Source organism: Antedon bifida, chromosome 2 (genome assembly GCF_963402885.1).
Source record: "Antedon bifida chromosome 2, ecAntBifi1.1, whole genome shotgun sequence".
Taxonomy (NCBI): domain Eukaryota; kingdom Metazoa; phylum Echinodermata; class Crinoidea; order Comatulida; family Antedonidae; genus Antedon; species Antedon bifida.
The window spans coordinates 28,681,571-28,694,162 of NC_136227.1; the positions used below are offsets into that span (position 1 = coordinate 28,681,571).

The following is a 12,592-nucleotide window of genomic DNA, read 5'->3' on the forward strand; positions in this document are numbered from 1 at the left end:
TACATCATAAAACACAATAATCATAAAACGTAAGGTATAAGAACAAGCATTATGCCGTCAGTACAGGAATGTAGTCAAAGCGCATACATTATCTCTATGGTCAACTTGAATCATTATAAACAGTTATAGATTAACATTTCAAACAAGCAAATAAACAAATGACTGCGATGCCAGTCCGAGCTACTGTATAAACTTACGAAAACTATGGCGCAACTATCCAATTCTACAACTGATCAGTAATCATCAATCAGCTTTCACGACGCAGTACATCTCAAATGTACCAACACTGTAAACAAATGTACAATCTTACCAATAAAATCTTATAACAAACATAAGAATACATATCATCATCATAGCATAATTATTATTACTAAACAACTTAATCAGCCTCAAGTAGGCATAACGTTAGGCTTACAAACATCGCCATTAACAATCAGATAGTCAAAGGAACATAATAAACGCACTTGAAATATAAAATAATTTGATAGGATAGTTAACATATAAGTACTACAGCAAATCATGTAACCTTAATATGATAGAACACTAACGGTAGGCTCCACAACCCACGTAGCAAACTCTCTATCGTACGCTTATGGGCGCAGCCATATTTGTTTACATTCTCAATTTGACCTATTGACCTGTGACCTCAACGTCGGTCATAAACACACGCCATAAAGTGAACCACGCACGATCCACAGCGCGCTGAATACATAGGCTTAATTTAAACGTAATAAGGGAAGCGTTTCCCTGCGTTAAACTCAATAACGATTACAGTGTAAGGTACTGCAATTAATATACGATAATATTATAATGTATAAAGAAGTCAAACATACCAAATATACATCAATCAAGTATAAAATGAGTGGTCGAAAATGCACGTCAAATCCTGTTCACATTCAGGATACCACTGACGCGCGCTAAACATACCATGTGACAACACACGAACAATGTCGCCCTCTATAAAGATTTGCAAAGCTCTTACACAGTAGTTGTAGCCAAATTCTTAATTAGAAGAGTATATAAATATATTTTTAACAAGTACTGTAGCCCAATGCTTATTATAAAAGATTATACTAATTTTGTGTACCTTTTTAATAGATCAGTACTACATAACTAGCCCAATGCTTATTAGAAGAGTATATTAATCATTATTTTGAACAAAGTTTGTGTATTAAATAAATAACTTTTACAATAAAAGTACTGTAACCCAATTCTGATTAAAATAGTATATTTAATATTTTTATAATGGAATCTACTATTAACAATAAAATATGTTTAGATGTACATATTACTGACCAAACTCGGTTAAAAGTATTAAAAGTATTTAAAATTATTATAATTATTGTGTTTAATATATTTGTTTTCTCTCTCGAAATACTGGATATTACTATGTAAACGTATATGTTAAAGTAAATATTATATTGTAGCCCTTGCTGCATTAGTGAGAGTTGGATAATTGTATTGACATGGACATAAACATTTATATTAAATAAAAACCATAAAAACGGTATAACGGGAGAACTATGAATTATGTATGTATGTAAATTTCTAATTTCTAAAAACAGAACATCTCAAGTTCACTGTCAGTGGCATCGCTCCATTCCGGCCCAGAACTTATATCATCTTCGTTGGTTTCGCTAACGCTCACAGGTACATCTTCAAAAAGGTTTTTGGGTAATGCCGATTCTGGAAACCAGTTTATTGTAAAAGTTATTTATTTAAAACTTTGTTCAAAATAATGATTAATATACTCTTTTAATAAGCATTGGACTAGTTATGTAGTACTGATCTATTAAAAAAGGTACAAAAAATTAGTATAATCTTTTATAATAAGCATTGGGCTACAGTACTTGTTGAAAATATATTAATATACTCTTCTAATTTGGCTACAACTAGGCCTACAGTTTTACAGTTACATTATATATAATATAATATAACAAAGAAATATTTAAATAAAAAGAAAACTTTGATTAGGTTATTTATTTAATACTACTGGGTTTGGTCAGAATTATGTTTAAATGTTAATAGTAATTACCACATTATGTTACAAATTATTACTATACTCTTCTAAAAAGCATTGGGCAACAGATCGTTTTTTTTAATTAAAATTGTATGTGCAGTAGGCCTATTTCTGTAAAACTACAGCGTTTAGTCAGTAAAATATGTTTTAGGTAGATTCCAACCATACCATACGTTGAAAAGTTTTTATTATTTGGCTTATATAAGTTTTAAATGAAACTCTTAAACTATTTTTCCCTTTAGAATGGTAATGGTCATTTTATCGTCATTGATGGGATATATTTTCAATTGTTTTGTGTTAGTTCGATTAAAGTTTATTCAATTAAACATGTTGTTTTGGGTTTTTTTTTGCTGCTGGTGGTATCTACAATATCTAAGGTAGGCTATACTTGGGGTAAATGGGGTCTCTAGTCGAACTTTAGAGGAGTCTGCCAGGGCCAAGGCAGTGTACAGATAGTCTGTAATAGGTCATTTGGTATTGCTTACAATGTGCTAAATCATATAACATTGGTTGCTGGTGGTATCTACAATATCTAAGCTGGGCTCATCTAACCGGTGCCGATTTTTTAGCACCTTTCGGAGTCCCCCCGGTCTAGACGCAGCAGGGGGTACATTGACTTCAAGTGACCCCCAACACACTTAAATAGTCAGATATTGGTACCTAGCTCATCTAACCAAATGTCTCTGGGCTGCCGGTCTATAGCCCACTTACCATAGTTACCAGAACTCAACATTATGATAAGCTGATTTATAATCAGATGAATGATTATATTACTTATAAGCATTTAGCATATAAGTACATATTCAATATCTCTGAGGTGACTGTAAGAGGGTACATACTTTACAAGGTGATTCTGCCAGCGTTTTTCGATTGCTGATTTAAATCAATTTATGTGAGAGGGAATTCTAATATCTAGAGCCATTCATTGTGTTTTTGATACAAGAACATTTTTACGATAATATCAAATAAAATAATATTGTTTTATGTAATTTAATCTTATTAGTCGCTTTCATTCGCATTCAAAAACTGTTCTCCGCCACCAACCCGGGTCCGGGAAGGGTGAAAACATAACTTGAAAGCTAAATCAAAACGATAAAGTAAAACAGCCAGAAAAGTTAGCAGAGCTTTCGGACAACACTAGCCCTTCATCAGTGCAAGTGAGGGAATTTGGATAAAGTCATAGCATATATATATATAAGACATTTTTTCCGAGGGACATCAAGAGTACCATATTAATTTTAGTAGCCGTTATAAATCACCTAAGCTACCACACTCTTACACACATCTTAATATTATCTATTGTAAATACACAACCTCTTGCTACTGTCGTATTTTGTGTGTTTGAATCTGACTGTACCTTTTTAGACAATACTAATAATATTTACACAAAAACGGTTGTTTTTTTGGTAAAAATGCATAGCAGATATAAAAGGAAATTCGAAATTATACTTACCGTGATACTAATCCAAAATGGCGATAGCAATTTACAGGAAGGTAAATGCGAACAATAGACGTTCGCGTCAGGTAGGATACTAAATACACGGTCCCCTTTTATTTATAGAACAAGATATTTTCCATTATTCTAAATTAAGCGCTGGAACAAAACGAAAACAAACTATTGTTATCAATTTCCAGCACCACTAACCATATTTACCAGAACTCTCATGATTCGTCGATTTCTAACCATGTTTACAACAAATGAATGATTAGATTATCTTACTTTACTTTGGTTTACCTTTTGGGTAGAGACTAACATTAGCATAAAAGTCCCTCGTTATTTGTCCAATATATCTGGTGTACAGTATAAGGCAAGGTGCTTCTGCCATATAGTCCGGCAGCCAAGGGGTTTAACATTGCAATGTTTTCTCGATACCATCAGAATGAAAATTTTTTTACTGGACGGCTGTCAGCATTGAGCAATTTGCATAATTGGCATAAACAAAATGGCCGCTATTTTCATAAAACATGCTTATATCTCTGGAAATACTGGACGTAGTGAGCGAATTTTGGTATCAAATTGTTCACAATGTATATGTTTATATTAACTCTTACATATTTTTTTTTGTAAAATTGACCGGAAACCATATTTTTAGCAATTTTGACCTTTGACCTTTTTTCGCTATATCTAAGTAACGGCAGGTCGGAGAGAATTAAAACTAGGAGCAAATTGTTCCCAAGATATACATTTATATTCAGTTTAACAGATAATATTGCTTAAAAATGACCGGAAGTGTGGTTATTGACCTTTGACATAATTTAATAAGTTTATTCTAAAAAAAGAAAAGTGTTTAACTATTGCGAAGAGCAAAATGCAGACATAATATTCCTACAGGAAACGCATTTCGATAAAAAGAAAAAATCTATAGATTTGTTGTGGAAAGGCGAAAGCTACCATAGTTTCGGCACAACAAACAGTAGAGGCGTTTCAATACTGTTTAAAACAAGGTTTGATTTAAAAAACATAACATGTAAATATATTGACGAGGAAGGTAGAATTCTCATACTATGTATTATTCATAATAAGACCAACTTTAACCTCGTAAATGTTTATGCTCCAAACAATTACAAGGAAAGAGCAATATTTTTTAAGAAACTTGAAAATAAGATAAACACATTATGTGATGTAACTAATGAATACATAATAATAGGAGGTGACATGAATTGCATATTAGATAAAAAGGTAGATCAGAAAAACAGCGTGAATAGCTACGATAAATCACCAATAGCATTAAAAAAATGCATGAATAAGTTACATTTAATTGATATATGGAGACAAAGTCATAAAGATAAATCCCAATTTACATGGAGAAGAAAGGATACGTACAGAAGGTTAGACTTTTGGTGCATATCAAACGCACTTTATAAAAATGGTGACATCATTTCTACAGATATTCGACCTTGTATCTTCTCTGATCATCAAGCGATATCTTTGAAAATAATAAATGATGAAAAAAAGAGAGGTCCAGGATTTTGGAAACTAAACAATAAGGTCTTAAATGATGAAATATATGCGTTAAATGTTATACACATAATTGAAAAGACAAAAAAAAACGAATATAACTTGAAACCGGACAGCTTATGGGAATACCTAAAAGTTAAAATAAAAGAGTTCTCGTGTAAAGAAAGAAAATTAAAAAAAATTATACTAAAGAAAAGTTGATAAAAGAAGTTAGCGAACTTACAAAAAAACTTGATTCAACCTACAGCCAAGAAACTGACTGTCAATTAAAAAATAAAATAGAACAACTTGATGAAATATACACATCTGAAGCCCAAGGAGCCCAAATCCGTTCGAGAATAGAATGGTTTGAAAAGGGAGAAAAAAATACTAAGTTTTTTCTCGGCCTTGAAAAAAATAATGGAAAAAGAAAACAAATTACTACCCTATTAAAAACTAATGGAAAGTACACTACCGACACTAATGAAATTTTAAGAGAACAGGTCAATTTTTACAAAAACTTATATTCCAAAAAAAATATTTCTGTTAATAATATAAATAGCTATCTTGATAAATCAAAATCCAAAACACTTTCATTAAATGATAGTATGCAATGTGAAGGTTTACTAGCTATAGATGAATTACAAGTGCTCTTCATAAAATGCACTTGAATAAAAGTCCGGGGTGTGATGGACTAAGTGTAGAATTTTACAAGTTTTTTTGGAATCATATAAAAGAAATATTATGTGCATCCTTAAATTATAGCTACAATAAAAGTAAACTACCTAAAACACAAAAAAAGGGAATAATAAAATTATTATTTAAAAATGGAAAAAGAGAATTACTAACAAACTGGAGACCAATTACATTGTTAAATGTTGATTATAAAATTATGGCCCATGCCCTATCGCCCCAATTATTGATTCCGACCAAAAAGGTTATATCAACGGACGATTTGGAGGAGAAAACATACGTTTAGTCGAAGACGTTCTTTTCCAGACCAATACATGTAACTTACCCGGAGCAATAGTTTTTCTAGACTTCGCAAAGGCCTTCGATTCATTAGATAAAAACTTTATTTTTAAATGCCTCCAAAAGTTTGGCTTTGGAATGTCATTTACAAAATGGATTACATTGTTATATACAGAAACAGAATGTATTATAGAAAATAATGGTTGGCTATCTGAAAGTTTTCAGATGGAAAGTGGAGTAAGACAAGGATGTCCACTGTCTGCTCTTTTATTCACACTTGCTGTTGAAATAATGGCTAATAATATAAGAGATAATCCTCTATGTAAATGCATTATGTTACCATGTAATATAGATAATGTAAATGAAAGTACTGTTAAAATTTGTCAATTAGCAGATGACACCGTCTTATTTACACAAGACGAGACTAGTTTAAAACACTTTTTGAAAGAAATAGAGGTTTTTTGTAATATATCTGGATTAAAATTAAATAAAGAAAAAACTAAAGGAATGTGGATTGGTTCCAGCAAAAATAATGAAACAGCATCTTTTAATCTAACATGGACGAAGAATCCAGTTAAATTCTTAGGGATATATGTTGGCTACAATAAAAGAGTGTGCGAAGAAAAGAACTGGAATGAAAAAATCACTAAACTTGATCAGATATTGCAATTATGGCAAAAAAGAGACCTCTCTTTTTTTGGAAAAATAATTATTATAAAAACATTTGCAATGTCCAAACTTGTATATAATGCTAGTGTCATAAATGTGCCTAAATATGTATTCCCAAAAGTAGAAAACACTTTTATAAAATGCAGTGGAAAAACATTATATTTTAAAAGTTGGATACAAGCAGGGTATAAAACAATAAAAGATATAATAGTTAATCACAGATTAATGACTCCGACAGAATTGATACCCACCCTTTCAGAGCAACAAAATGGAATAATTGAATATTTTAAGATTGTAAATGCAATTCCCTCAAATTGGAAGAAAATATTTATAAACAATGAAAAAGAGAGAGACAAACAAGAAATACAAACAATATATTGTAAAAAGTATAAAAATTCCTTTTATTATAAACACATTATCAACAATATATCTATTACTCTATTTTGTCAATCGAAATGGGAAACAGAATTTAGAAATGTGAACTTTAAGTGGAATGAAATATGGTTAAAAAAAGTCTATAGCATGAAACATGTAACAAAAGTAGCACAATTTAATTTTAAACTGCTACATCGGATTCTGGCATGTAAACAACGAATGAAGATATGGAAAATATCTCATGAAGAAATGTGCGAACACTGCCAAAACGAAATTGAGACAGACAAGCACATGCTTTTGAAATGTAAAAGTATCCAAAAAGTATGGACAAAATTTAACAACATGATTATAAAATGCTATACACTTGAAGAAACCGTACATGATTGGCTAGACATTGTCATTGGAACAAAAAGTGAAAATGTCAATGAATTATTATCATTGTTTACTTTTTGTATCTATAAAACAAATTTTATTAAAACATTAGAAAAGCATTCAAAAATGAGATCAAAAGTCGTCTGGAACTTGTTCCGATTTGAGCTAAAAAATCTTATACAGAATCAATATGCTTGTAACATAAACAAGGCAAAACAGAAATGGATTAACGTAAAAAGAAAATTATTAACTTGTATTTCTTAAAATGACATGTAATAATTTTTAATTGTTTCATTATTATTTTAATTTTTATTTATATATATATATATATTTAAAACTTTATTTTAATGACATTTTATACAATTTCTATATATAACTACAATGTGTAATATGAAGAATGAAATAAAAGTGGGTTGGCCCCACGAAAGAGAAAAAAAAAAGTTTATTCTATATTATAATAACATAAATTAAAAAATATTTGTCGTAGGGAGCCAATTTTGGTGTCAAATTGTTCGCAATATATATGTTTATACTTGTCATAGTGCAACGTTTTTTCCAAAAGTGAACGGAACATGCATTTTTTTTCGTGTATTAACGTTTCACCCGCTTTCTAAATAACGACATGGCGTATAGAGAGTTGAAAATAGGCGCACATCTATATATAAATTATTGTTAATTCTGACATAGGCGAGCACAATGCAAAAACTTCGGTACAAATCTCCGCCTTATCTATCTTAGATGTACCGCGAAACGTAGATTTTATAACATTAGTGTTCAGTTCGACGCTATTGTTCCATATTTCTATCTTAGGAAGATATTATAAAGAGTTTTTTAACAAAATTTATGATTTCAACAGTATATTTTCAACTCAATTTCAATTCTTCGCGGTCAAAGTAATTTCTGGGTTCACCTTGCAACAGCCTGGTTTCAACTATTTTCTCTCTTTTATACACAAGGGAGCAGTTAAAATCATTATTTGACCCTAAAGGTGACTGGAAACAGGCACTTTCCATCAATCAATACAGTGTCCCAAAGGGACACTGTATTGATTGATGGAAAGAAAAAGAAGGAAGAAAAAACAGATACTGTAGTAGGACTGGAGCTTAAGTTGGCCATTAGTCATAGCCATTTCAGTTTTTTTTTATTTTAGGAACGGACCGCGCGTGTGTGAAGGTACAGTAGTTAAAAAATAAAAATTATACTGCAAATTAATAAAGATTAAATTAAATATATGCCATAAAAATCGGAATATATTATGGGAAATAGTAGTATAAAATTACATAGGGAGATTTGATGATAAGACATTTTGTTTAAAATCGAGTGAAATCTCGATAGCTGAGTTTTTGAGTAAGCTGGCAGGAATAACTGTAGGCTATCTGTGTCCCGTTAGGACCGAGATGTCTGCCCATGTTGCAAACCGTAAAGTCTTCTTTCTTGGGCCCACTCTGTCACGGTAGTTAGTTTCAAAAGATGTTTAAATTAAATAATGTATTAATAATTATTAGGATGGTATTTATTTGAATAAACGCCTCTCCAATAAAACATCCGTTTGAATAATAACCCCCCCCCCCCAACCCAACTATCTAATTGACGTCCATCCACATTTTATAATAACACAATTATACTATTTGTAGTAGAATTCATCGCACTGTTATCTACAATTTACCAAGCATTTGTTATTCTTTTTTACCACTTTTCATATCTATTAGATAGAGGATTTAATTTGATTATAAATATTACCATATTATTAAAACTAACAAAATTAAAATATATCCCTCGATAAGCACCTCCCTCAAATGAACTCCGCCTCCCCAAAGGGCCCTACCAAACAATAAACACTATACTTTAAAATGTTAATAATCATCTAAAACACTATGAAACAGAGTATAGTTTAGTTTTACGAATGTCAAGCATTTTCAATAATCGTAACCGACAGAAAACGTACAAGGAGAACATTTTTATCATTCCAAGAACCATCGTCTACACTTCCTAGAGGGGGAGCGAGCGAAGCGAGCTCACCCTCTAGTAGTTTATAATAATAGATCACTCTAATGGATTATAATGATTGAAAAATAACTTGTGTGATTATTGACCTTTGAAATACTGTACAATGTAGCCTATTGATGGATTTTAATTCAAAGCGGTGTGGGGCCGAGGGTAGAGGGAGATTTATTCCATGGACATATCTCTATGAACCCACATTTTCACCCCACATAAAGTATTTCCAATATAGGGTCTCTTGTAGCCCCACATAGAGAACCCCGAAAGGACATTAAGCCCCATAATGGAAATATAAGGGGTGACAATGTGGGTTCATATAGACAGGCCCATGGAATAAAGCTGCCTGTGCACTCTCGATCCTTAAGGAACCTATATGGATTTTGCCTAAAATGAAACAACAGTACAGCAGGTCATCTATTTAGACCCTTCTGCAGTTCTCTACTGTATGTTCAGTTTTTGCCCATGTATCGGATCAATGCATTTGGCTACATAACGTATTAGAAATATATCGGGTACGGTAACTAAAACTGTGGGTTTCAAGATTAAGCCATGGGAAAGCCTGTCTGTTGTGCACCCTCGATCCTTAAGGAACCCATATGGATTTGCCAAAATGAACCAAGGGTAACTTCTGGATTCTCTATGAAGGCATGCCCTTTATTGTAGATACATGGATACGTGGATGAAACTGTTTGTCTTATATGGATTCACCCATATGGGAAAAAGCTACGATTCTTAAGGAACTCATATCGATTTGCCCAAATGAACCTTTTGGGTACTCTTGGCGTATAAATGGGTCTTGCATCGGATATATATCGATCGAACTGTGGGTCCCTTGCATTGGTCCACCATGTGGGAAAAGTACTCAATAAATCTTGGTTTGGTTGACACATATTAACACTGTATCCAATAACTTCTGACCATTCTGCTTCACTATTGCTTATCAAATTTTTCTGAAAGACATTGTACTGTATAGTAGTAGTAATAGTATCCCCCTTCTACACCTCTTTGAATTATAAACCACTCCGATTGGCTCTTTTGTACAGGATTTCAAAGCAATAGTCACACTTGTATTTTCCAAACAGTATAATTGAATAAAAATATCTATTATAAACAATTTGCGCTTAGAAATCTTCGAAAACTTTGTTTATTTCGTGCATTCGCCAAGCGGCCAACAGAGGGCGTAACTTGTTTACATCGTTCGCGTTACTAAAAAAATATCCTTTTCGGCAAGGTTTTCAAAATGTTTGCTTATTGCATCTTTATCCCTAGTAGTACTACCCCATAGTCTCTCTGAAAATAAAGTTTGGGGGAAAAAGCTTATTTTATTCTTATAAAATGCATGTAAAAGCCGATCAATTTAAGTGTGCCGAATCGTCCCGGGCCGAATGGTCCCAGGGCCAAATGGTCCCAGGGCCGAATGGTCCCGCTACCACTCCTTCTCGGTCATAAAAGCACCACCACATCTCTGCCCTAGTGGTCTTTCATTTTGATTGAGCCTCAACTAGGCTCTTTTGTTTATTATTATTTATTAGTTATTGGTAGAATTACATAGATTGAATATTGAAGATGAAGGAACCGTTTGTTTAAAAAAAATAGTTACCTTCCATGTTGTTGAAATCGTTGGCTGTTGTTTAATAAATGCAGTTTACTGAAATTAATTGTAAAATATATACTATATTAATGTGACCTACAATAACCTTAAATTTTCAAACATCACTAGACAAAGTAGCCACACATACACATACCTTATAATACACCAGACCTATTATATTTATACTGAGATCCTTTTGTGTTTGTGTCTAGATTTACCGGCCCGCTTATTATAACTACCGACGATAACAAAGACATACATAATTCTGCAGAAAAAAATGTAGCCTAGGCAGGCCTATCCTATTTATCTATTTATCGTTGTACGTATCTTTTTAGTACAAACAAGCTTTTATAATAATAATAATTCACGCAGAAACGGTTATTGTTTGGTAGAAACACATGATTTATATATAAATTTACATTTATGTAATGCTTACCGTGGAGGTAAAGGTAGCCTATATTCATACCGTGATGTTAACTCCTGGCGAAAATGGCGATTATATCGATAATATGCTTGAGTGCCATCGTTCTAAAGATACAATACAATAATCTGAACAATAAAGGAAACAATTCGAATCTCGAAACGACAGCCAGGAATTAGCCTACTGTATACTATATCGTATCCGGACAACTACCCTAGACAATCACCCCTGAGACAATTAGGATACCACCCAGGACAACTGCCCTTTTAGGAAAATTACCCCTCTGCTGGAAAAAAAATACAACCCATCGGACAACTGTCTCAGGCCTTAGAAAGTACAACTACACAATAACAAGACCAACAGCCATAAGTCGCGTGCTAAAACGCATAGTGATACCGGACCGACAGACAGACCGACAGACCGACCGACATAGTGAACTATAGAGTCGCGTCCACGCGACTAAAAATATCCGATAGGACAAGAAATCTCTATTTTGTTGGTTTCTTTGTTCCTATTTATTTTGTATTACCCTGTCAGCCTCTGCTGACTAGCATGGGTACTGTTTCCGAAGCGGTAAAATTATTGATGGGCGTGTCATTGAAGACAAACCTTAAAATCCCTTTTAAACGCGGCGTCCGATTGACATGCGCGCTGCGGCATCTTGTGTCCCCTACCTGGCGAAATGTCAGTTCCATTAAAGCAAAGGGATTGTTGTCCTAAGGAGTTGTTCTAGTGACCGAATAAATAACATAATAAGATTTAGTAGTAAGTATCAAGATCTTCTAGATTCTTAATACGAGGGTGTATATCAAATATTTGATCTCTTTTGCGCGTGCGTAATCAAGTATAAAGCTCTGTCCACAAGTCATTATCATACGTTATGTGTCAAAAAAATATGATGTGCCCATATATATTATAATATAATATATTATTACCATATTTGGGCACATCATACTTTTTTGTCAAACTAGTTTGATAGTGCAGACAAAGCCTTTACAGTGCTGTTTCATCATAATATACCACATCGAAAGTTAGGAATTGCTCGGGGATTTAAACGCACCACGAAAGCCAAGTGGTAAAGAAACTTTAATGTTCCATGTTATAAGAATGTTATTAAATGATGTTTATATCCAGAAAGACAACGGAATTAATATATGTTGGGCAGAAGTAATTTCAATTTATTTAAATAGTTCGGTACCCATATGCCTATTGCTCTTATAATCTGAAATACAA

The 12,592-nt window shown here is 32.7% G+C and overlaps 1 protein-coding gene across 3 annotated transcripts in view; it reads right to left on the bottom strand.

Annotated features, from left to right (window-relative positions):
- Nucleotides 1-11,597, bottom strand: part of LOC144858941 (uncharacterized) — a 56,228-nt gene extending 44,631 nt beyond the window's left edge. For 2 of the 3 annotated variants that reach the window (XM_078715100.1, XM_078715097.1), the window contains exons 1-2: nt 11,375-11,597; nt 10,948-10,995 (exon numbers count right to left, since the gene is read on the bottom strand). The gene's annotated coding sequence lies outside the window, so the exon portion shown is untranslated. Of the gene's footprint in view, nt 1-3,755; nt 3,852-10,947; nt 10,996-11,374 lie in introns of those variants that run through there. The other variant, XM_078715098.1, reaches the window with a different exon arrangement.
- Between the last annotated feature and the right edge of the window lie 995 nt (nt 11,598-12,592).